General features: G+C 40.8%; 1 long non-coding RNA gene across 1 annotated transcript; it reads right to left on the bottom strand.

The window, feature by feature from the left end:
- Nucleotides 1-17,349: 17,349 nt before the first annotated feature.
- On the bottom strand, nt 17,350-25,904 carry LOC127729323 (uncharacterized). The gene is made up of 10 exons (XR_007994587.1): nt 25,189-25,904; nt 24,133-24,663; nt 23,465-23,955; nt 22,403-23,109; nt 21,837-22,051; nt 21,306-21,483; nt 20,951-21,127; nt 19,527-20,059; nt 18,994-19,347; nt 17,350-17,755 (listed from the first exon to the last, which is right to left on the bottom strand). It is a non-coding gene; the product is annotated as an uncharacterized LOC127729323 (long non-coding RNA).
- Between the last annotated feature and the right edge of the window lie 1,606 nt (nt 25,905-27,510).

Below are 27,510 nucleotides of genomic sequence, written 5' to 3'. Positions count from 1 at the left end.
AAACTAGAGCTCAAAATTTGAAAAAAATTGTTAAAAACAGGGGTGTTGGCCTATTCCATGGCTTCTAGAGAAAAATAACGAGGGGTGTCACGGGGTATGACTATATAGGTCTTGTAGAGGAGAAACAGGCGCATCTCTTGCGCAAGGTATTCTAGGGCACTATGTTCAAAAATATGAAACTAGAGCTCAAAATTTGAAAAAAAAATGTTAAAACAGGGGGGTTGGCCTATTCCATGGTTTCTAGAGAAAAATAATGAGGGGTGTCACGGGGTATGACTATATAGGTCTTGTAGAGGAGAAACAGGCGCATCTCTTGCGCAAGGTATTATAGGGCGCTATGTTCAAAAATCTGAAACTACAGCTCAAAATTTGAAAAATATTTGTTAAAAACAGGGGGAATGGCCTATTCCATGGCTTCTAGAGAAAAATAATGAGGGGTGTCACGGGGTATGACTATATAGGTCTTGTAGAAGAGAAACACGCGCATCTTTTGCTTAAGGTATCGAAGGGCGCTATGTTCAAAAATCTGAAACTAGAGCTCAAAATTTGAAAAAAAAGTGTTAAAAACAGGGGAGTTGGCCTATTCGATGGCTTCTAGAGAAAATAATGAGGAGTGTCACGGGGTATGACTATATAGGTCTTGTAGAGGAGAAACAGGCGCATCTTTTGCGCAAGGTATCGAAGGGCGCTATGTTCAAAAATCTGAAACTAGAGCTCAAAATTTAAAAAAAAATTTGTTAAAAACAGGGGGGTTGGCCTATTCAATGGCTTCTACAGAAAAATAATGAGGGGTTTCACGGAGTATGACTATAAAGTTCTTGTAGAGGAGAAACAGGCGCATCTTTTGCGCAAGATATCGAAGGGCGTTATGTTCAAAAATCTGAAACTAGAGCTCAAAATTTGAAAAAAAAATTGTTAAAAACATGGGGTTAGCCTATTCAATGGCTTCTAGAGAAAAATATTGAGGGTGTCACGGGGTATGACTATATAGGTCTTGTAGAGGAGAAACAGGCGCATCTCTTGCGCAAGGTATTGAAGGGCGCTATGTTCAAAAATCTGAAACTAGAGCTCAAAATTTGAAAAAAAATTGTTAAAAACAGGGGGGTTGGCCTATTCTATGGCTTCTAGAGAAAAATAATGAGGGGTGTCACGGGATAGGACTATATAGGTCTTGTAGAGAAGAAACATGCGCATCTTTTGCGCAAGGTATCGAATGGCGCTATGTTAAAAAATCTGAAACTAGGGCTCAAAAGTTAAAAAAAAAAGGAAAAAACAGAGGGGGTTGGCCTATTGGTGTAATACCTCCATTGATTTTCTTTTTTTTTTTTTTTTTAAATTTGCAGTTTTCAAAAAAATGTGGAGAATTTATCTTTGTTTCAAATTAAAAAATTAACATAACATTTCATTGCATATAAGAAAATAACTATCACTGTCAGTTAACCAATCAAATTTGCCCCTTATTTAACCTGTGTACAAGCTTTAGTAACCATGCAACCTCAAGTTTCCAAAATATTCTATAGAAACCCCAAATAAAACAATAATGATTCTTTGAAATACCCAAGATACATGTATATGTTTATGACCCAGAAATATTTTACTGCAATAAAATGATGGATTAATTACCTACAACTGTCAAATTCAAGGGAATATTTTTTTCGACCTATTTTTGTATGCAACCGGATGTGACGTGCCATGATTTGGTGGTATTACACCTGAAGAAGACATTTTTATTCAATAAACTGAAAGGGATTTTTTCCTTTGTAATACTGTTTTTTTCAAGCATTCCTGTCATGTTTTGTCATAATCATTTCAATAGTTTGAGAAAAATCTAGTATGATGTACGACGACATCTTCAGCGATTCGTGCAAAATTTCTTCGAAAAATCAAAACCAAGCCGCATCATGATAGAATATAGTGTGGACCAATAATGATTAAATATTTATCTCATCTGTCTACAAACAGTTGAATTTGATACAAAAGATGACTTTAGGATGATAAATACCACTAATGGATCCTTTGTCTTCTTGATAAGGTCTCTTTTGGTCCATTTATACATGTCATTTCCTCAAAATTTCAACTTTTCAGGCCAATAATTAAAAATAATGAAGTAACTTTCACTCATTTATGATAGAAATGTTATAATAAATTACATTGAGTAATTGAAGTATTCAAGCAGAATGAACAATCCATATAAAAGTTTACTGGAGGTTTTAATAAGTCCTTACGTAAAACTTAAATTTACGCTGCGTTCCAGAGAGGGACATAAAAAGCTTCTCTATTAGTGAATAATTTGTTGGTACTGCTTTAAAAAATAATCACATTTACTTATAATTATATATTTATTAAAATATTTCTGAGAGAAAACTTTCTAATATAGCAGAATATAAGAAAAAAAGGAGAAAAAGCTCCCAAATACACCGTAAAGTATGGCTTGTTCTGTTAACTAATATTCATGGAAGAGTTCAATTTCAAGGAAATGTTCTCATAAAATATGTTTTGGAGACTCAATCCACTCAGAATATTTCATTATTTGTAATATTTCACTTGAATAGCAAGAAATTTTAACACATGAGAGTACTCACAAGGTCAAAGGTGCATATACAGCACCCCATATTAGGTATAATACCACCATTGATTTTCCCCTATTAGTCTTTTTAAAATTTGCACTTTTCAAAAAATTGTGCAGAATTTATCTTTATTTCAAATTAAAAAAATACTTGGGATGAGTAAAGTTTTATCCTGTCCAGTACTATAGAAAAAAATTCACATAAAATTTCATTGCATATAAGAAAATAACCATAACTGTCAGTTAACCAATCAAATTTCCCCCCTTATATAATCTGTGTACAAGCTTTAGTAACCATGCAACCTCAAGTTTCCAAAATATTCTACAGAAACCCAAAATAAAAAAAAATGATGCTTTGAAATACCCAAGATACATATATATGTTTATGACCCAGAAATTTTTACTGCAATAAAATGATGAATTAATTACCTACAACTGTCAAATTCCAGGGAATATTTTTTCGACCTATTTTCGTATGCAACCGGATGTGACGTACCATGCATTAATTGGTGGTATTACACCTATTCAATGGCTTCTAGAGAAAAAAATAATGTGGAGTTTCACGGGGTATAGCTATATAGGTGTTGTAGAGAGGAAACAGGCGCATGGTTTGCGCAAGGTTTCGAGTTGGGCTTTGTCCAAAAACTGAAACTAGGGCTCGGAATTTCAAAAAAAATTTGGGAAAAACAACTGGAATTTGCCTATTCCATAGCCTCTGGAAAAAATAGTGAGGGATGTCGCGGGGTAAGACTATAAAGGTCTTGTAGAGTGCACACAGGCGCATAGTTTGCGCAAAGCTTCAAGAGGTCCTATGTTTAATTATGTCGAAAGGAACTAAAATTTAGTGAGGAACAAAGCCAACTCAAATGTCAAACAAGAACGTGAAAATCGTGAAAAAGACATATTAGAGTCAGCAAAGAAGAATTTCTTGTCATATGAAGTCGAAATGAAAATCCAAATTCCCCCATCCGAATTATATGACGAAAGAGATTGTAAAATGTGTTATGTAAGTACTGATAAAAAGAAGGCTGAACACTGGCTGAATTTTTTTCAAGGGTATTTCGAAGAAGAAAACGATGAAGATGAAAGAACTTTAGTGCGAAGGCCAGCTGGTATACAACCTAAAAATCTATATACTATTACAGACTTAATAGACAGTCTACTTTGTATTATTTTCAAAAGTCTATTTATATCAGAGGTTTTGTACCAGAATAAAACAAAATCGACAAAGAGTACTGAGTTGTTAAAAAGATATGATAGTAAAACTACATACAGACCAGTTAACTTTATCATTGACAATCCAAGCGCCACATTCTTAAAGACGGTATAAGTACCATCGTCCACGTGCGTGCGTTGTCTGATATAAATAAATGTTTACTAGGCAAAAATAGAAACGTTACCCTGGCTTTTAATTAAAAGAATTTACATATATTAATTTATAATATTTTCAAGATTAAAACTAGTGACCTGAATGATTTATCTATCATTTACTAATTTGTTAAAAATTCGAAGACGACGTTACGTCATTTTCTGATTTTAAACAAATAAGCATTTTTTCAAACATTTACCTGTATCAAGATGGAATTGAGTTGTCCTTTTGGTCATTAAATGTGTCGAGCACTATTGTTAACAAAAGGTCGCATTAAAAAATTGAAAAAGTTACACGTAAGTCAATTCCACGTCTACGTCATAATGAGAGAGAACGAGCTATTGTGTTTTTGGCAGCAAAAATGACTCTAATACAGGTTGCAAATCATCCCAATGTCTCTAGAATGAATATTGAAAGGCTTAAGACTCGTCTTAGAGATACTGGCACGACAAATAATCGTCCCCGAGGTTGCAGGCAACGTGAAACGAAGTTACGGCAAATCAGTCACATCCGCATTATTCATCTCCGGAATCGATTTGTAAACTTGTCACAAACAGCACGACAAACTCATGGAAGAAACAAAAACAGGCTTTATTCTCTAACAGTTTGTAATCGACTGCATCAAGTTTGCCTAAGAGCTCATCGTCCGTTGAAGGGACCTATCCTTACGCAACGTCACAGGATGTCACGACTTGAATGGACTCGGGTACGGATTCGATGGAATAGGCTAACATGGAGACAAGTCCTTTTTACCGATGAATAGAAATTCAACTTGACATTTAGCGACGGCAAAGCCAGTGTCTACCGGAGGTGCAATGCATGATTTTCTGATGCGTGCGTACAGGAAACGGATCTGTTTGAGGGTGGCGGAATTATTGTATGGGACGGAATAACCTACCAGGAACGCACCGATCTGACAATTATTGAAGGTAACCTAAATGCAAAAAGGTATAGGAACGAAATTCTGGCTCCACTCGTTCTCCCGTTTCTCCGAAGGCATCGTTTTGACCACGTTTTTCAGCAGGACAACGCCCGTTGTCACGTGGCACACATTTTAATGATTTTTTGGAGAATAATCACATTCGTGTGTTGCTGTGGCCAGCAATGTCTCCAGATTATCGCCAATGGAACATTTTTGGGACGAACTTGGACGACCCATCAGAAAGAGCAAAAATCCATTGGAAACGCTCGCCAATCTCCGAACAGCATTTTTCAGGGAATGGAACAACACAGACGGCCATTGATAAAGAGGGATGATCATGGGTAGATCCTTCAAATACTGGAACATGAAGGACAACCAAATCACCATTCTGAAAGCTCCGAGGGCCAGTTCGGATGCTGTAATGAAATGGTGGGTTATTAAAAAAGTAAAAGACAGCACGTATGAAACCTAGTGCGACCAGATTTAAACGGATATAAAATGAATGAAGATAGAATATGATGCAGCAATCAAAGAACATGAGAAAAAATAATGGACAAGCTGGAAAAGTGTGACCACAAACTCAAACATGCAGAACCATTTGATTAGTTAACTTCACGAAAATAAAATGGCAGAGGACAAGGTGATGAATTTTGGTATGCAAAGAAATAGTAAGAACAAGAAAGAGAAATTCAATATATTGACGGAGTGAGATGTGTTAAAATAAAGTAGAGTAGATATCGAGATCTTAAAAATTGAGGGTAATACGTTGCATCATAATCATACCTCTCGTAAATACCACACACATGACGTTTACTAATTGTCGCACTTAATGTAATGTCACGTCACTTTGACATGTTACTATGACTAGTACATCTATCACATAGTCAAGAAGTCTTTTATTTCTATCTTAAGAAGGGAAAATGGATACAAAGCTGAAAGCCATTCGTTTCGGACATAAACGAGCACTTACAAGACATTGGAAGAATTTTGGAGACATAACTGCAGAGATAGTTTCGATATAGAAATTGAGGAAGTCACAGCTATTTTAGATTCCGTGTCACAGAAAAGTGATATTCAGAAAGGTCTTAATGATAGAAGCTTGCTCGGATGAAGACGTGGTGGAAGAAATTCAGCAAACAGATCAGTACATGTTCGTTTACATTAAAAAAAACCGTCAAATTAAAAACTTATTCAATCCTCACAATGAACTAGTCATAATTTACCCGTCAATACTACCGTTTTTCAAGCTAGTCATTTTACTCCCTCTGATACACCCATACATATCATGATTTCACCTACAGGCAATAATGTAACCGCAAGCGACTCCTCTCAATAGAACCCGCACGCTAATTGATTCAGGTCGACACCTCTTGTACAATAAAATGCAGCATAGTTTTATACTAGTAACCCTGCTATATCAGAGAAAACCGTTAAACCCATTGGTTACTAGTAACCTTTACATTCTCATAACCTTTACAGTCTTGGAGAATCATCAAGAATATAGACCTTCTAGAGAAACTACCAACGCCAGATGAGGGTACCATTCATAATCTATGCGGATTTTGACTGCTTTACGGAAAAAATGGACACCTGCCAGCCAGATCCATCACGAGCCTTCACCAAGGCATATCAACTGCATCAGCCATCTGGATTCTGTTACCGCATAAAATATGTCCACGGTGACTAAACAGATTCAGTCGTTTACTGTGGAGAATATGCAGCCAAGACATTTGTGGAGTGTATGAAAAAGGAAATTGGAGAAATTGCCAAAACCTATGAAACCAAAATTGCGATGGTAATGACGGATGAAGATAATGAGAATTTCGTGGCGAGCACACTCTGTCACATTTGTGGTAACACTTTGGGTGGGGATAAGGTTCGGGATCACAATCATCTTACTGGCAAATATCGAGGTGCAGCACACAATGAGTGTAATTTAGCGTTTCAGCTACCAAAATTTGTCCCCATCGTATTTCATAATTTGAGTACGTATGATGCCCATTTTTTTGTGAGGGAATTAGGATTCGGAGAAGGAAAGATTAACTGTATCTCCAATACCGATGAAAAATATATTAGCTTCTCCAAGAAGGTTGGAGATATCGAGATGAGGTTTATTGACTCCATGCGATTCCTACTCTCCTCCATTGAAAACTTGACAAAGAATCTGACCAAGGATAAATTCAAGGCAACGCAGAATTGTTTCGGTGATCACACCGAACTGATGATTAGGAAGGGAGTATATCAATACGATTATGTAGATAGTCCCACCAAGCTGGAGGAAACACAGCTACCACCTAAGGAGGCGTTTTTCAACAAACTTCGCGGTGAACATATTTCCAATGAAGATTACGCCCACGCCCAGCTGGTGTTCAAGGAATTAAGTTGCCGGACGATGCAAGAGTATCACAATCTTTACTTGGAAAGTGATGTCGCCTTACTAGAAGATGTTTTCGAGAATTTCAGGGATAACTGTATGAAAACTAACAAGCTCGATCCCGCACACTATTTCACATCCCCAGGGCTATCTTACGAAGCGATGCTAAAATACAGCAGGATCCGACTGGAACTTCTGGCCGATCCGGATATGCTGTTGATGTTCGAAAATGCGACTAGGGGAGGTGTGGCCATGATATCTCACCGACTCGGAAAGGCCAATAATCTATATATGAGAAATTACGATCCATCGCAGCCAACCAAGTTTATGACCTACCTAGAAGCAAACAATTATGGTGGGGCTATGGCACAACCCCTTCCCACAGGAGGGTTTGAATGGGTAGATCCAGAGGAGATCGACGAGATGTTAAAATATTCAGAAGATCATAAATATGGGGCGTTAGTAGAAAGTGATCTAGAATATCCTCAACACCTTCACGATAGTCATAACGACTACCCTCTCGCGCCGGAAGCCATGGAAATCGACGGAGTTCGTAAATTGGTACCTCATCATCTAGGCAAGAGTGAAAAATATAGCCTTCATCTTCAGAACCTCCAATACTATATCTCCCAGGGAATGATCTTGAAAAAGGTTCATCGGATCATCAGATTTGAACAATCCCCATGGCTTAAACCGTATATCGACCTGAATACCGAACTCAGAGCTCAAGCTACAAGCGATGCTGAGAAGGGTTTTTACAAACTCATGAATAACTCAGTGTTTGGAAAAACGATGGAGAATATTCGAAAGAGGGTCGATGTTCGACTGGTGAACAGTGAAAAACAAGCCCTAAAACTGGTGTCTAAGCCCAATTTTGATCGCCGGGTCGTATTCAATGAAAATCTGGCAGCCGTTCACATGAAAAGAACCAAGCTGAAATTCGACAAGCCAGTCTACTTAGGAGCATGTATCCTGGACATCTCAAAGCTCCTGATGTATAAATTCCATTACCGTTTCATACAGGAGACGTATGGTGATAACGCCCGGCTACTGTTTACCGATACAGATAGCTTGGCCTATGAAATTCAGACCGAGGATTTTTACAAAAATGTTACCCCCCATGTTCAGGAAAAAATCGATACCTCGAACTATCCAGCTGACCACCCTTCAGGAATTCCATCCGGCGTCAACAAGAAGATAATTGGAATGTTTAAGGACGAATGTGGTGGTAAAAGTATGACTGGCTTCGTGGGACTTCGACCAAAATTATATGCGTACAAAATGGATGATGGAGACACTACCAAGAAAGCAAGGAGTTACAAAGGCTGTCATCAAGCAGCATATTACCTTTGACAACTATAAGAGATGTTTTGACACCTAGCAGGAAATATACCGACCGATGAATATTTTCCGAAGTTACCGCCATCAGTTCTACAAGGTTGCACTTTCGGCTAAAGATACCAAGCGACACATTCTCCCCGACGGAACTAGCACCCTTCCTCACGGACATTATAAAATTGAGGAGCAACACCGCCTGCAATAAATAAAGTATGGGTAAAACTCAGAAAAGAATTAAATACCTCGAGGTGCAAAATGTAGTTCTTCCCCACAAGCCTCTGTCGAATAAGGAATTGGAGAACGCCGTCACAGCCCTAGGAATCCCAAGTTTTAGAGGGGTGTTTTTGCGAGATACCCTACCACCCAGTCCGCGCCGCATCGAATGTGGAATCTTGAATCATAATAGCTGGGAGGGTCCTGGAACGCATTGGACTTGCTGGTATAAACGTGGACCGGTAAAGTATTACTTTGACTCTTATGGATTGCCACCGCCTGCAGAGATGGTGAACTACTTACAGCCTGAAATTCGATATAGCACCGACAGATTACAGCAACGAGGCTCGGTAGTGTGTGGTCACGTTTGCCTATTCGTGTTGAAAGTGTTGGCGACTGGAAAATCGCTGGAAGATACAATCTTCTCACTCTATAAATAAAATGATAAGTTTGGATCTCATGCAAGAAAGCGCGCATCCCTTTGGCGAATGCTGCAGGATTTGGATATGAACGACAATCGCATTACTAGCCTAGGATATCCCAAGGACAGCTCGGATGCCGTGACAAAACGATGGTTGACCCAACAGTTGAACGATGGTATACAAGACATCAATGATCTAGAGGCTGCGCTTGAAGCAATCTCGAAAGAGCTTGAGGTGGAGAAGAAACGTTTAATCGGCATCGAGAAAGATGTGGCGAAGTGCTTGCCTTCGACCGGGGGAAGGGTAAATGGTGAAATAGATATGCTGGGACACCCAATCACCAATCTCCCAACTCCAAAATCAGCCAATGAACCTGTGACTAAAGGCTGGTATGCAAAGAACTGGCAGGAACTTGTCATGAGCCTCACCGGTATGATAAACGATCTCGAAAAGAAGATTAAGAGAGGAAGGTCACGGCGCGAGCTTGATGTTGCGTCTGAAGAGGATAAACACATTAATAGGATTAAGGAACTCTTGGGGTAACCTCAACAACCTTTCTCGTCCTGATTGAAAGGATGGGAAAGCTTGAAAGCTTGACATTATTGTACATCTGACTTTTTGATCCAAGAGTTAAACTCTGCAGGATAACCCTTCCACTTCACAAACACCTCATTAATCCTGTTCTTGGTTCGCCTGCGGAGGATCTTTTCTATGCGGTAGACGTCCTGATCAGTCTTCTGAAGTTCAGGCTCATAGAAGGATCCCTGAATTTCCTCCCCATTTAAATCCTTGAGATGATAAGTGGGTGGCTGGGTGGAAAGAACTTGAGACACCTCGAAAACTTCCTTGGTCCAGCGCGGTGTGTGACCCTTCTCAAATGTGCCTTTCTTCTTGGTTATTCGAACCTTATCACCTATACGAAACCGTGCCTGCTGCATGGGAGGGAGGTCTCCATACAAATTCCAATACACATTGTTTTCATGTTTCTTGAGGCTTGCAATCACAGGAGTCATTTTAATGGATCTATGTTTGGCGGTATTGTACTGGTGAACAAGATCATCCAACACATTGATGTAGGTGCGTGTAGAGTTGGCTGAGAAATATTTGAACATTTTCTCTTTCATGGTGCGATTCCAGCGCTCGACAACACTCGACTTCTCCTCATTCTCAGTGGAGTAGAGCTCAATATCATGCTTTTGGAGCAGCTGCTTTACATCCTTGTAAAACTCAGTACCTGTGTCTGTCCACAATTTCTCAGGAACGCGCTCCTTGAACACCGCTTGAAAGGCATCCCGCACCGTCACCCCCTTCTTGTTTTTGAGTGAAATCAACCAGCCATATTTGGAGAAGACATCGATGATGCTCAGGATGAACTTATTTTCTTTGCTGTCCCTGGAAAAGGCACTCATATCAACAAGGTCGGCCGCCCAGGTCTCATCCACACAACCCACTACCACACGGCGTTTCTGAAACTTGCGTCGAACAGGTTTGTGCAACTCCTCAGCTAAATCATCGGTCCAGTGAACTTTTTTTTTTAATACCCAGACCAAATCGAGCTTTGGTACCGATGATGGGTCCGACGATACTGCGGTCCATGCGTTCGCGTGTGGTAGGGTTGGGAATGGTGTTAAGCGAGGCTAGCATAGCTTTGTCACAGATGGAGTTGCGTGAGGCTGTATCCTTGTGCTGGGCATAACAGAGATCGTGGTGATATGCAGCGTGGTGAACTCGATTAATGGGTTTTGACTAAGCCTTCGGTGTGCCATCGGGGAGTAGCCGCTTGCTAAGTTTAGTCCCTGGTCCGGTGAAGTTGTGTCCGGGCAGATGCATTTCCATGGGTAATCGGTTGATTAGTTTGTTCATGAACCCTGCACCGGTTGTAGCAACAAACTGAGACTTCTTGGCACCGCACACCATGCAGTTGCCAAACTTCCTCCATCGCCCGTTGCTGGTAATTGTCTCGCCAGGGTTAACTGTGTCCGTCTTCCTACGTATTTCACGCAGAAGATCATCGCTATTTTATTTAAATAAATGAACGTCGAAGACATTTCCTACAGTACTAAGCCCCCAAAATGAGCAATCACTACCTCCTACCGCAGCGGTCGATCAGAGTGTTGATCATTGGGAAGTCGGACTGTGGTAAGACAACGCTGTTGAACAACCTACTCCTGCGCGATGGATGGCTCGACTACGATCGATTGTACGTTTTCGGAAAATCGCTTCACCAGCCCATCTACCAGCTGTTGCAGCAAGCGCTGGGAACAGGCTTCCCTAAGGAAGATATCCGAGACCTCCTACAGTGCAAGGGCAAGTCACTCTACTCAATGTGGTCAACGCCTTACCACAACCACGACACACAAATGGTATCGACACTTTTTTCTTCGAGCAAGGGAGCGATGTACCAGACCCCCGGGAACTTGACCCCAGATGCAAGAACCTCATAGTGTTCGACGACTTGATGCTAGGCAAACAGAACACGTGTGAGGATTACTACGTGCGCGGACGCCACAACAAGGCGATTGTTTCTACCTGTGCCAGAACTACTTCAAACTGCCCCGACAATCGATCCGAGAAAATGCAAACTTTATCTGTCTCTTTCAGTAAGATGCTAAGAATCTCGATCATATCCGGCGTGACCACTGCAACGATCTTACCAAGTAACAATTTGACGCTCTGTGTAAGCATTGCTGGTCCCAACCCTATGGATTTGTAACCATCGATCTCACGAGCCCCAAGTCAGCAGGGAAATACCGATACAAATTAGATGAGTTCTATGAGGTATAAGATAAAGAATGGATCAGTTTGAAGATTTCTTCCTGGAAATTGAGTATGAAGACACAGAGGAACCCCAGCCCTACAAGTTTTAGTGGCCCTGCAAATGTAAGTTCGAGTGGGACTGAGTCGATATGAGGAGTATGTGTTGGAAGTGTGTTCGCGCGATCCCCCGCCCGATCGATAGCGGTGTAGGTGATTTCGACGCATGAAACTCTGGCCGCCAGTATGGTAAGGTGAGCGCTTTCCTCTACCCCAATGCCCTACCAAGACGATTCGAGGCCACCAGTGTACACACCCATGCCAACCGCGTAAAGACCTATGCCTAAGACACTTGAAGCTTTCGAAGAGAATACAACCATACTCGTTACCCCCATTGTTTCAACAACTTTTTAAACGCTAAATGAAAGATATTTTTTCAAACGCTATAAGGTGTTTGGAAAAACGTCTATAAACGCTATGGGGCGTTCACACCAAGGCTATGAGGCGGTTAACAGCGTTCGCTCCTATAAATAAATGACGTTTATCAAGATTACCGACCCTAAGCAGCGTGAGGCGCTTGCCAGGGAGTTGCAAGACACCAAGCGGAAAATTCAAGCCAGTAATATGCAGCATCGCCTCGACAAGATCGGACTTAGCCGAGACCTTTCCAAGGTGTTTAAGCCTGTGGTTGAGGCTCAGCGAGAGGGAGCTTCACAGATCACCAAACGATCGCAGACCTTCCTGCAGCAGTGCCAGCCATTCCTCCTCCACCGCCCGAGTTTGCCGACCCACTACCCATCGCACCAGCTACATACACCGTCCTTGGACCCCGAGCATGGCAGTATTTGCAGCTCAGTATGACTCCTTCCGCCGACCACACCTTTGGATTGCGATCTGAAAACGATAGTATCTTTATCGGAAGCTCACCAGTTACTTTTGACGGTGATGATATTTTCGTGGATGGTGTGAGGTACAAAGGAACCCTTGGTCTCTGGTAACTCATGGTGAAAAAGAATTCTGAATCGTTCGAGCCCGACGACCTAGAGGACTATGTACAGATTCTAAAAAGTTCCGGTGCCATGTATCAAGGCAATTCCACCCTCTCGAGAACCCCGAAAGCGAATAAGGGTTACAAGTGGAAGGAAATCGTGTCCCACATCTGCCAAAAGAATAAGTTTGGCAGTGGGCTGCAAACCGTGTTTTTACCTTCAAACTTCAAACAGCTTCTCGATCGCTTGATACTGTGTGCCGCAGCATACCGAGCAGGAAATAATGGTGTGCGCAACGAAATTGTGTCGATTATCGATGCTATGAGAAAGGGTAGACATATCAGCATCGAGAAATATAAGGCGCTTCATCGTAGCATCCTATAAATAAATGTTGCAAATCAAAAAAGGTTACGCTCGAAAGTACGCCTACGGGGGTAGAGGACTGTTTGACACAATCGCCAGTTTGGCTTGACGCATGTTTACTTCCTCTGCCGCCAAAACCCTAGGAAGTAAGGCCGTGAGTGCTGCCACCAATGCAGCCTTGAAAGGTGTTGAAAATGGGGCCTCCAAAGCCGTCGACCATGTGGTTGATAAAGTGACCCGCAAGAAGCCAGAGCAAGTTCGGTCTTATCTCCGGCCCTGGTATCAAAACCATCCACGACTTCGTCCAACGCTATAAATAAATACATTATGACTGACATCCTTACAATCACCGAAGGGTTGACCTTCCACGAAAGTCTTCAGGAATATCAGGTTCGAGAATACGAACCACAAGCCGGTGCCCAGCTGAACAGTGCCGGTTTTGAAATCCGAATCAACATCGAAACCCAGGATTTGTTCCTACACCCCGACGAGAGTTATCTCTTGGTAGAAGGACGGCTCCTAAAGAACGACGGCACTGCATATGCCGACACTGATCTCGTGTCCCTCGTACATAATGGTATCATGTATCTCTTCAGAACCATCAGCTATCGACTCTCCGGCCAGCAAATCGAGCACATCAACGACAACGGCGTCGCCACCACCATGATGGGAATGTTGACCTACCCCGACGACTTTTCCATATCACAAGGTCTCAACCAACTGTGATTCAAGGATTCCTCCATCGACGCCCATGCAAACAACACCGGCTTTGTAGCGCGCCGTGGCTACATCATTGCCAAACAAAGGGTCGTTTTCATTCGCCATCCCCCTGAAGCACATTTTTGGGTTCGCTGATGACTACGACAAGATCGTGTACGGGTTCAGGCATGAAATCACACTCGTGCTCAATTCCACGCCGTCGACGTGGGAAAAGTTGTCCTGCGTAAGATCTCATGGTTCGTCCCCCACGTCACTCCTTTAGACGAAAACAAGATGCAGCTATACAAAACCATTCAGAGTAAAGCGAAGATCAACTGTGGATTTCGAATGAGACAGTGCGATTCCATAGCCGTCCCCCAAGCCTCACAGTTCAGCTGGCGCTTATCTGCCAAGAGCGGTCGTGAGAAGCCCAGGAACATCATCGTTGCCTTCCAAACCGAGAGAAGTGGAAACCAGGAGCACAAAGTTGCCGTGTTCGATTTCTGTCGATTGCAAAACATCCATGTCACTCTCAACGCTGAACGCTACCCGGCCGTCGACTACAATGCCGTTTTCACCGAAAATAGGGTAGCCAGAGTGTTCAAAGAGGCTGCTGACTTCAGGGTGGAAATTACACAACATGGACACCCTCCTCAGCAACGGTGGCATCAACCCCTCTGACTTCATCAATCTGTACCCCTTGTTTGTCATTGACGAGAGTCACCAGTCCGAGTGGCAGAAAGAATCCACGGTGGACATTCAGATCCGGTCCCAGTTCGAGCGTAACGTGGAGGCAAACACCAGAGCATTTGCACTTATCATTTCCGACAGAATCCTACAGTTTGAATCCGATGGTCAGAAGATGAACGTTGTGTTCTAAAAGTAAAAAATGGATAAAATTTACTCCTCTTTGCATCCGCCCTGTCGAAGTCTATGCGATCGTGGTGAAGGCTGGTAGACAACTCAAGGAGCAGTATGACGGTATCGAAGAGTGGAAGCAAAAATATGTGACAATGGTGTACCATAAATAAATGGATAAAACATTTTTGCGACGAATTGCAAACAACACTGACCCCAAACAGGGGTTCTCGTTCATCGTCTCTGGAAACGATAGTCAAATCCTTACCTGGTTCAACCCCCCACTGGAACTCAAGGAATCCAAGACCTATGAGATGACATTAGTGAACCTGGAAACCTATAACTCCATCCCCAACATTCATACAGGTAACAATTCCTTCCGCTACTCCCCCGACGATGGTGCAAACTGGTTTCCCATCGCACTGAGCACAGGTTTCTATGACATCGAAGACATCAACAATGAGATCCAGCGGCGGATACGGCTCAACAAACACAAAACAAAGATCATCATCGATGTCAACCGGGCGACCCTAAGAGCAACGCTAACCCTCGCCAGACACTATCAAGTATACTTCAACGTTGTCAATAGCATCAACACCGTCTTGAGATTCAAGCGGCAGATTTACACATTCGATATGATCACAGATGGCTATACAGAAAGGGAACACATTGTAAATATCATCAGCATTAAGAGCATTCTGGTGAATAGTGATATCATCCATGGAAGTTATGTGAATGGTACACAGCAGTCTACCATCTACAGCTTCTTTCCCGCAGACGGTCCTGTTATGAAGATAATTCAAACCCCCAAGAATCTAGTATACTTGCCGGTGACCTTGCGAACCATCAATCGCATGCAAACGTATCTCACCGATCAAGATGGTAGGCCCATCGATTTCAGGGGTGAACATCTCACCATCCGCTTTCATCCTCGTGAGGTATAAATAAATGATTTATCACGAACATGGTTTGACCTTGACAAAAGGTCAAGCTGATAAACTACAACGGGCTGTCAACCAAGGTTGTCCGGTCTCCATTCGTTTGTCCCACGCAAACCTGCAAGGTGAACACAAGATTTGGCTCACCTCTCGGCAGGTTCAAAAGATTATTAAGCTTCTCCAGAAAGGTACTGGTGGTATGAATCTGTAGCTGAGTGCCGCCCAAATGAAGGAAAACATGCAAAAAGTAGGTGGATTCCTACCCATGTTGGCAGGGCTGGTAATGAGGGCACTTCCCATGGTAGCTAAGACAATTCTATCTGCCTTGGTTGTTGGAGCCTTGAGCGGTCTGGGTGGTGTAGCCATCAACAAGGCCTTAGGGTCTGGATTGTACCTGAAACGTGGTGGGTGTGTTTATACCATGAAACCTAGTGGCAACGGTCTCTACCTCAAACCCTCAAACGCATGGATCACCTATGGTGATGGACTCTACATAAAGCGTGGTCAGCAATTCCACGACGGAGCCGGTCTGATCTTAGGTGCTAACAGCCCTTCAAAAACATTTCCCTCCTCGGTATGCTCCTATAAATAAATGGATGATTTAGATTCTGGATACCGGCAGACCAGAGTCGAATGTATGGAAGACCAACTCAACGCGGATATTCTTAAGTATCAACGTACCTTGAAGATCTACAAACGACTCGATAAAGTAGTGTCTATAGCACAGGGTGTGTGTTCCGTAGCCAGATTGATGTTGACCAGCTGCACCATGGGTTCAGCTTTGACCGGTATAGGTATTATAGCCTCCCTTCCCCTAGGATCCCTTGCTTGCTTGAGTGCCACTGGCGTGATGGTGCTCACACTGATCTCAGGGCGTATCATGAAAAAGAAGAAAAAACACCGCGACACCTAGCGATTGGCACAGTCCACAAAATCCTTGGATGAACAATGTATTAGTACTGCTTTGGCTGATGATGAACAAATTGATGATGCTGAGTTTGATAAGATCGCAAGCTGCCTCAAAAATTACTATGGTGAGAAAATTCAGCTGCGACAACCTTCCACCACTTTTAGTGAGGACCATAATGCTCATGCGCCGTAAAAATGCACACATCATTCCATTACGCTTCACTACACACATCGTTTCACGATGTGCTCCGTTCTGCTTCATTTCACGATGTGCTCCGTTTAAAGCATAAAAAAAAAACAAAAACAAAATAACTTTCCGATCAGGCAGAAATGTCGGATTGCAAAATTTTTTTTGTACCTCACCCACCCCATTTTTTATTTTTTCATCTACCCCTAGGATTACATCCCTTTAAGGTGTCTCTACTATTGTTTACAAAAAGCCATATTCTTGTTTCCACCCTTAGACTAGTTGAAACACAATGCATTTGCATTTTATGTTTGCGGTTGGGGTCCCTATGCAGGATTTGTGTTTAAAAATGGCAAGTGCGGCAGAATCCCCCTTTTTACACTACAATCCATCATTATTTTTCTGTAGAAGCCATGGAATAGGCCAACCCCCTGTTTTAAACATTTTTTTTTAATTTTTAGCTCTAGTTTCAGATTTTTGAACATAGCGCCCTTCGATACCTTGCGCAAGAGATGCGCCTGTTTCTCCTCTACAAGACCTATATAGTCATACCCCGCGACACCCCTCATTATTTTTCTCTAGAAGCCATGGAATAGGCCAACCCCCCCTGTTTTCAACAATTTTTTTTCAAATTTTGAGCTCTAGTTTCAGATTTTTGAACATAGCGCCCTTCGATACCATGCGCAAAAGATGCGCCTGGTTCTCCTCTACAAGACCTATATAGTCATTCCCCGTGACACCCCTCATTATTTTTCTCTAGAAACCATGGAATAGGCCAACCCCCCTGTTTTTAACAATTTTTTTCAAATTTTGAGCTCTAGTTTCAGATTTTTGAACATAGCGCCCTTCGATACCTTGCGCAAAAGATGCGCCTGTTTCTCCTCTACAAGACCTATATAGTCATACCCCGTGACACTCCTCATTATTTTTCTCTAGAAGCCATGGAATAGGCCAACACCCTGTTTTAACAGTTTTTTTTCAAATTTTGAGCTCTAGTTTCAGATTTCTTAACATAGCGCCCTTCGATACCTTGCGCAAAAGATGCGACTGTTTCTCTTCTACAAGACCTATATAGTCATATCCCGTGACACCCCTCATTATTTTTCCCTAGAAGCATTGAATAGGCCAACCCCCTGTTTTTAACAATTTTTTTTTCAAATTTTGAGCTCTAGTTTCAGATTTTTGAACATAGCGCCCTTCGATACCTTGCGCAAAAGATGCGCCTGTTTCTCCTCTACAAGACCTATATAGTCATACCCCGTGACACCCCTCATTATTTTTCTCTAGAAACCATGGAATAGGCTATTCCCCCTGTTTTGAACAAATTTTTTTTTCAAATTTTGAGCTCAAGTTTCAGATTTTAGAACATAGCGCGCTTCGATACCTTGCGCAAAAGGTGCGCCTGTTTCTCCTCTACAAGACCTATATAGTCATACCCCGTGACACCCATCATTATTTTTTCTAGAAACCATGGAATAGGCCATTCCCCCTGTTTTTAACAATTTTTTTTCAAATTTTGAGCTCTAGTTTCAGATTTTTGAACATAGCGCCCTTCGATACCTTGCCCAAAAGATGCGCCTGTTTCTCCTCTGCAAGACCTATATAGTCATACCCCGTGACACGCCTCATTATTTTTCTGTGGAAGCCATGGAATAGGCCAACCCCCCTATTTTTAACAATTTTTTTTTCAAATTTTGAGCTCTAGTTTCAGATTTTTGAACATAGCGCCCTTCAATACCTTGCACAAAAGATGCGCCTGTTTCTCCTCTACAAGGCCTATATAGTAATACCCCGTGACACTCCTCATTATTTTTCTCTAGAAGCCATGGAATAGGCCAACCCCCCTGTTTTTAACATTTTTTTTTTAAATTTTGAGCTCTAGTTTCAGATTTTTGAACATAGCGCCCTTCGATACCTTGCGCAAAAGATGCGCCTGATTCTCCTCTACAAGACCTATATAGTCATTCCCCGTGACACTCCTCATTATTTTTCTCTAGAAGCCACGGAATAGGCCAACCCCCGTGTTTTTAACACTTTTTTTTCAAATTTTGAGCTCTAGTTTCAAATTTTTGAACATAGCGCCCTTCAATACCTTGCGCAAGATATGCGCCTGTTTCTCCTCTACAAGACCTATATAGTCATACTCCGTGACACCCCTCATTATTTTTCTCTAGAAGCCATGGACTAGGCCAACCCCCCTGTTTTTAACATTTTTTTTTCAAATTTTGAGCTCTAGTTTCAGATTTTTGAACATAGCGCCCTTCGAAATGTTGCGCAAAAGATGCGCCTGTTTCTCTTCTACAAGACCCATATTTTCCTACCCCGTGAGATCCCTCATTATTTTTCTTTAGAAGCCATTGAATAGGCCAACCCCCCTGTTTTTAACATTTTTTTTTCAAATTTTGAGCTCTAGTTTCAGATTTTTGAACATAGCGCCCTTCAATACCTTGCGCAAAAGATGCGCCTGTTTCTCTTCTACAAGACCTATTTAGTCATACCCCGTGACACCCCTCATTGTTTTTCCCTAGAAGCCATTGAATAGGCCAACCCCCTGTTTTTAACAATTTTTTTTTTTCAAATTTTGAGCTCTAGTTTCAGATTTTTGAACATACCGCCCTTCAATACCTTGCACAAAAGATGCGCCTGTTTCTCCTCTACAAGACCTATATAGTCATACCCCGTGACACCCCTCATTATTTTTTCTCTAGAAACCATGGAATAGACCAACCCCCCTGTTTTTAACAATTTTTTTTTTCAAATTTTGAGCTCTAGTTTCAGATTTTTGAACATAGCGCCCTTCGTTACCTTGCGCAAAAGATGCGCTTGTTTCTCTTTTACAAGACCTATATAGTCATACCCCGTGACACCCCTCATTATTTTTCTCTAGAACCATGGAATAGGCCATTCCCCCTGTTTTTAACATTTTTTTTTCAAATTTTGAGCTCTAGTTTCAGATTTTTGAACATAGCGCCCTTCGATACCTTGCGCAAAAGATGCGCCTGTTTCTCCTCTACAAGACCTATATAGTCATACCCCGTGACATCCCTCATTATTTTTCTGTGGAAGCCATGGAATAGGCCAACCGCCTGTTTTTAACAATTTATTTTTCAAATTTTGAGCTCTAGTTTCAGATTTTTGAACATAGCGCCCTTCGATACCTTGCGCAAAAGATGCGCTTGTTTCTCTTCTACAAGACCTATATAGTCATACCCCGTGACACCCCTCATTATTTTTCCCTAGAAGCCATTGAATAGGCCAACCCCCTGTTTTTAACAATTTTTTTTCTTCAAATTTTGACCTCTAGTTTCAGATTTTTGAACATAGCGCCCTTCAATACCTTGCGCAAAAGATGCGCCTGTTTCTCCTCTACAAGACCTATGTAGTCATACCCCGTGACACCCCTGATTATTTTTCTCTAGAAACCATGGAATAGGCCAACCCCCCTGTTTTTAACAATTTTTTTTCAAATTTTGAGCTCTAGTTTCAGATTTTTGAACATAGCGCCCTTCGATACCTTGCGCAAAAGATGCGCCTGTTTCTCCTCTACAAGACTTATATAGTCAAACCCTGTGACACCCCTCATTATTTTTCTCTAGAAGCCATGGAATAGGCCATTTCCCCTGTTTTTAACCATTTTTTTTTTAATTTTTTGAGCACTAGTTTCAGATTTTTTAACATAGCGCCCTTCGATACCTTGCGCAAAAGATGCGCCTGTTTCTCCTCTACAAGACCTACATAGTCATACCCCGTGACATCCCTCATTATTTTTCTGTGGAAGCCATGGAATAGGCCAACCGCCTGTTTTTAACAATTTATTTTTCAAATTTTGAGCTCTAGTTTCAGATTTTTGAACATAGCGCCCTTCGATACCTTGCGCATAAGATGCGCTTGTTTCTCTTCTACAAGACCTATATAGTCATACCCCGTGACACCCCTCATTATTTTTCCCTAGAAGCCATTGAATAGGCAAACCCCCTGTTTTTAACAATTTTTTTTCTTCAAATTTTGACCTCTAGTTTCAGATTTTTGAACATAGCGCCCTTCAATACCTTGCGCAAAAGATGCGCCTGTTTCTCCTCTACAAGACCTATGTAGTCATACCCCGTGACACCCCTCATTATTTTTCTCTAGAAACCATGGAATAGGCCAACCCCCCTGTTTTTAACAATTTTTTTTCAAATTTTGACCTCTAGTTTCAGATTTTTGAAAATAGCGCCCTTCGATACCTTGCGCAAAAGATGCGCCTGTTTCTCTTCTACAAGACTTATATAGTCAAACCCTGTGACACCCCTCATTATTTTTCTCTAGAAGCCATGGAATAGGCCATTTCCCCTGTTTTTAACAATTTTTTTTCAATTTTTTGAGCACTAGTTTCAGATTTTTTAACATAGCGCCCTTCGATACCTTGCGCAAAAGATGCGCCTGTTTCTCCTCTACAAGACCTATATAGTCATACCCCGTGACACCCCTCATTATTTTTCTCTAGAAACCATGGAATAGGCCAACCCCCCTGTTTTTAACAATTTTTTTTTCAAATTTTGAGCTCTAGTTTCAGATTTTTGAACATAGCGCCCTTCGATACCTCGCACAAGAGATGCGCCTGTTTCTCCTCTACAAGACCTATATAGTCATACCCCGTGATACTCCTCATTATTTTTCTCTAGAAGCCATGGAATAGGCCAATCCCCTGTTTTTAACACTTTTTTTCAAATTTTGAGCTCTAGTTTCAGATTTTTGAACATAGCGCCCTTCAATACCTTGCGCAAAAGATGCGCCTGTTTCTCCTCTACAAGACCTATATAGATATACCCCGTGACACCCCTCATTATTTTTCTCTAGAAGCCATGGAATAGGCCAACCCCCCTGTTTTTAACAATTTTTTTTTCAAATTTTGAGCTCTGGTTTCAGATTTTTGAACATAGCGCCCATCAATACCTTGCGCAAAAGATGCGCCTGTTTCTCCTCTACAAGGCCTATATAGTAATACCCCGTGACACTCCTCATTATTTTTCTCTAGAAGCCATGGAATAGGCCAACCCCCCTGTTTTTAACAAATTTTTTTCAAATTTTGAGCTCTAGTTTCGGATTTTTGAACATAGCGCCCTTCGATACCATGCGCAAAAGATGCGCCTGTTTTTCCTCTACAAGACCTATATAGTCATACCCCGTGACACTCCTCATTATTTTTCTCTAGAAGCCATGGAATAGGCCAACCCCCCTGTTTTTAACACTTTTTTTTCAAATTTTGAGCTCTAGTTTCAGATTTTTGAACATAGCGCCCTTCGATACCTTGCGCAAAAGATGCGCCTGTTTCTCCTCAAAGACCTATATAGACATACCCCGTGACATCCCTCATTATCTTTCTCTAGGAACCAAGGAATAGGCCAATCCCCCTGTTTTTAACAATTTTTTTCAAATTTTGAGCTCTAGATTCAGATTTTTGAACATAGCGCCCTTCGATACCTTGCCGAAGAGATGCGCCTGTTTCTCTTCTACAAGACCTATATAGTCATACTCCGTGACACCCCTCATTATTTTTCTCTAGAAGCCATGGAATAAGCCAACCCCCCTGTTTTTAACAATTTTTTTCAAATTTTGAGCTCTAGTTTCAGATTTTTGAACATAGCGCTCTTCGAAACCTTGCGCAAGAGATGCGCCTGTTTCTCTTCTACAAGACCTATATTGTCATACCCCGTGACATCCCTCATTATTTTTCTTTAGAAGCCATTGAATAGGCCAACCCTCCTGTTTTTAACATTTTTTTTCAAATTTTGAGCTCTAGTTTCAGATTTTTGAACATAGCGCCCTTCGATACCTTGCGCAAAAGATGCGCCTGTTTCTCCTCTACAAGAACTATATAGTCATACCCCGTGACATCCCTCATTATTTTTCTGTGGAAGCCATGGAATAGGCCAACCGCCTGTTTTTAACAATTTATTTTTCAAATTTTGAGCTCTAGTTTCAGATTTTTGAACATAGCGCCCTTCGATACCTTGCGCAAAAGATGCGCTTGTTTCTCTTCTACAAGACCTATATAGTCATACCCCGTGACACCCCTCATTATTTTTCCCTAGAAGCCATTGAATAGGCCAACCCCCTGTTTTTAACAAATTTTGTTTTCAAATTTTGACCTCTAGTTTCAGATTTTTGAACATAGCGCCCTTCAATACCTTGCGCAAGAGATGCGACTGTTTCTCCTCTACAAGACCTATGTAGTCATATCCCGTGACACCCCTCATTATTTTTCTCTAGAAACCATGGAATAGGCCAACCCCCCTGTTTTTAACAATTTTTTTTCAAATTTTGAGCTCTAGTTTCAGATTTTTGAACATAGCGCCCTTCGATACCTTGCGCAAAAGATGCGCCTGTTTCTCCTCTACAAGACTTATATAGTCAAACCCTGTGACACCCCTCATTATTTTTCTCTAGAAGCCATGGAATAGGCCATTTCCCCTGTTTTTAACAAATTTTTTTCAATTTTTTTAGCACTAGTTTCAGATTTTTTAACATAGCGCCCTTCGATACCTTGCCCAAAAGATGCGCCTGTTTCTCCTCTACAAGACCTATATAGTCATACCCCGTGACACCCCTCATTATTTTTCTCTAGAAACCATGGAATAGGCCAACCCCCCTGTTTTTAACAATTTTTTTTCAAATTTTGAGCTCTAGTCTCAGATTTTTGAACATAGCGCCCTTCGATACCTCGCACAAGAGATGCGCCTGTTTCTCCTCTACAAGACCTATATAGTCATACCCCGTGATACCCCTCATTATTTTTCTCTAGAAGCCATGGAATAGGCCAATCCCCTGTTTTTAACACTTTTTTTCAAATTTTGAGCTCTAGTTTCAGATTTTTGAACATAGCGCCCTTCGATACCTTGCGCAAAAGATGCGCCTGTTTCTCCTCTACAAGACCTATATAGATATACCCCGTGACACCCCTCATTATTTTTCTCTAGAAGCCATGGAATAGGCCAACCCCCCTGTTTTTAACAATTTTTTTTCAAATTTTGAGCTCTAGTTTCAGATTTTTGAACATAGCGCCCTTCGATACCTTGCCCAAAAGATGCGCCTGTTTCTCCTCTACAAGACCTATATAGTCATACCCCGTGACACCCCTCATTATTTTTCTGTGGAAGCCATGGAATAGGCCAACCCCTCTGTTTTTAACAATTTTTTTTCAAATTTTGAGCTCTGGTTTCAGATTTTTGAACATAGCGCCCATCAATACCTTGCGCAAAAGATGCGCCTGTTTCTCCTCTACAAGGCCTATATAGTAATACCCCGTGATACCCCTCATTATTTTTCTCTAGAAGCCATGGAATAGGCCAATCCCCTGTTTTTAACACTTTTTTTCAAATTTTGAGCTCTAGTTTCAGATTTTTGAACATAGCGCCCTTCGATACCTTGCGCAAAAGATGCGCCTGTTTCTCCTCTACAAGACCTATATAGATATACCCCGTGACACCCCTCATTATTTTTCTCTAGAAGCCATGGAATAGGCCAACCCCCCTGTTTTTAACATTTTTTTTTCAAATTTTGAGCTCTAGTTTCAGATTTTTGAACATAGCGCCCTTCGATACCTTGCGCAAAAGATGCGCCTGTTTCTCCTCTACAAGACCTATATAGTCATACCCCGTGAAACTCCTCATTATTTTTCTCTAGAAGCCATGGAATAGGCCAACCCCCCTGTTTTTAACATTTTTTTTTTTCAAATTTTGAGCTCTAGTTTCAGATTTTTGAACATAGCGCCCTTCGATACCTTGCGCAAAAGATGCGCCTGTTTCTCCTCAAAGACCTATATAGACATACCCCGTGACATCCCTCATTATCTTTCTCTAGGAACCAAGGAATAGGCCAATCCCCCTGTTTTTAACAATTTTTTTCAAATTTTGAGCTCTAGATTCAGATTTTTAACATAGCGCCCTTCGATACCTTGCCGAAGAGATGCGCCTGTTTCTCCTCTACAAGACCTATATAGTCATACTCCGTGACACCCCTCATTATTTTTCTCTAGAAGCCATGGAATAGGCCAACCCCCCTGTTTTTAACAATTTTTTTCAAATTTTGAGCTCTAGTTTCAGATTTTTGAACATAGCGCTCTTCGAAACCTTGCGCAAGAGATGCGCCTGTTTCTCTTCTACAAGACCTATATTGTCATACCCCGTGACATCCCTCATTATTTTTCTTTAGAAGCCATTGAATAGGCCAACCCTCCTGTTTTTAACATTTTTTTTCAGATTTTGAGCTCTAGTTTCAGATTTTCGAACATAGCGGCCTTCGATACTTTGCGCAAAAGATGCGCCTGTTTCTCCTCTACAAGACCTATATAGTCATACCCCGTGACACCCCTCATTATTTTTCCCTAGAAGCCATTGAATAGGCCAACCCCCTGTTTTTAACAATTTTTTTTCTTCAAATTTTGAGCTCTAGTTTCAGATTTTTGAACATAGCGCCCTTCAATACCTTGCGCAAAAGATGCGCCTGTTTCTCCTCTACAAGACCTATATAGTCATACCCCGTGACACCCCTCATTATTTTTTCTCTAGAAACCATGGAATAGGCCAACCCCCCTGTTTTTAACAATTTTTTTTTTCAAATTTTGAGCTCTAGTTTCAGATTTTTGAACATAGCGCCCTTCGATACCTTGCGCAAAAGATGCGCCTGTTTCTTCTCTACAAGACCTATATAGTCATACCCCGTGACACCCCTCATTATTTTTCTCTAGAAGCCATGGAATAGGCCATTTCCCCTGTTTTTAACAAATTTTTTTCAAATTTTTAGCTCTAGTCTCAGATTTTTGAACATAGCGCCCTTCGATACCTTGCGCAAAAGATGCGCCTGTTTCTCCTCTACAAGACCTATATAGTCATACCCCGTGACACCCCTCATTATTTTTCTCAAGAAGCCATGGAATAGGCCAACCCCCATTTCTGCAAATGTGTATCTTAGTTCAATTAAACAATGACATCAAAGGTGCTGTATTTTACAGGGAAGGACTACTTTTACATACGTACTAATTGGAAGTGGGTGCATTGGTGGTTTTACACCTACAAATAATCCGTTGACAGATGCAGATTTACTGTGGTACTGAATATTAGACTAAAAAGAGATGTGACTTGTTTTATCAATGGATGGGATAAATACCATTTCATGATAGAGTTGAAATTGCAATATTTGGACGGAATTTCTGCCTGTTTAAATATTTTTCATTTAACGGCCGTTGCTGTCTTATTCATTTTTTCGGCTTTTAGATATATCGCCTTATTGTTTGCTGGCTTATTGTTCGCTAGTTATTGTTCGCTAGCTTCAGCCTGGTATTATAACACACTGGTTTACCTTGTCACACAGTCGTTCTAAGATGGTGTTAACAATGCACAGATTTTGATCTGTGAGTGAAACAAATAAAGGTGGAAATTTGTCCCCCTCTTACAATGCATTGGTATTTCTTATTTTTACAATAACTTTTGTCTAAAATTTTGATTATTCTTCATGGACTATAAAATTTTTGTTGATGAAAACGTTGGTCTCTATAACAGTTCGTATATCTAAAGTTGTCTATTTCGTTTTTGAATAATTGCATATTTAAGTTTTTTCAGTCCTCTATTTTGCTATGGATTGTCAATATTTTGATCTTATTTCCAACCAAGTCGTCCTCATATTTGTGTATTCCAATGCTATGTTAACCTTTAGCTATAATGTTATTATATGTAAATTATCATTTCATTCTCACTTTCAGTAATCTAGTAGATAATACGAATATTTCACCAATATAGCGGTTAAAAACAAGTACTCTAAACGCCATAAATACTTGAAGCAGTTGAGAAAAAGACAGAAGACACCAAAGTGACAATACAAATAGCCAACGTCGTAAAAAAAACCATGGCGAACACCACCGAAACAATTCAGTTTTGATTTGCAAGACCTGTTTTGACATTGTTCGACAATTTTCAGGTAAAAATATTAACTGTACTAAAGTTTTGAGCGATTTGATCGAAATTCAAAAAATATGTATCAAAATTTTACAATTGATAACAAATAAATTGTATACCAACGATGAATGTAGTTTCATCCTGTACTTTTAATTGAAAAGAAGGATATGAAGAATAATTCATGACACAAAATCCCTATAAAGACCAGCAAAGAAAAACTTTTAATCTTTATCTTTTTAAATTAATCTTTGTAACTTTTAACTATATCTGTCATCAAATATTGATTTTCATTACCTGTGGTAATTAAAAGACGGATAGAATTACATAGAGAACATAATACCAATCTTTCCAGGAATCAATCGTATACCTTTGTCACTCACAATTCATTGAACAGGTGCTTTCTTTGTGTGAGTTTCTTTTGTTTTCTTTAGACCTTGGTGTTTGTTTTCCCTAGTTATTATTTTGTTTTTCAGATTTTACTGGTTCTTGAATTAGAGTTGTCCCATAGATAAAGCGGCAAATATTGACCTTTACTTTACGCTAAGGCAAGTTTTAACATGTTGCAAGACATTCTATTATCAATTTTAAAAATTTCTTATTTTAAACATCCATTTAAAACATCTGTTGCATTTGGTAAGGACTCTTTTGCACACAGACAAGTGCATTGTATAGATTCC

This window comes from Mytilus californianus, unplaced genomic scaffold (assembly GCF_021869535.1).
Source record: "Mytilus californianus isolate M0D057914Y unplaced genomic scaffold, xbMytCali1.0.p SCAF_2, whole genome shotgun sequence".
Lineage (NCBI taxonomy): Eukaryota > Metazoa > Mollusca > Bivalvia > Mytilida > Mytilidae > Mytilus > Mytilus californianus.
Note: the sequence above shows the minus strand (reverse complement) of the source record. Positions and strands in the feature narration are given on the sequence as shown.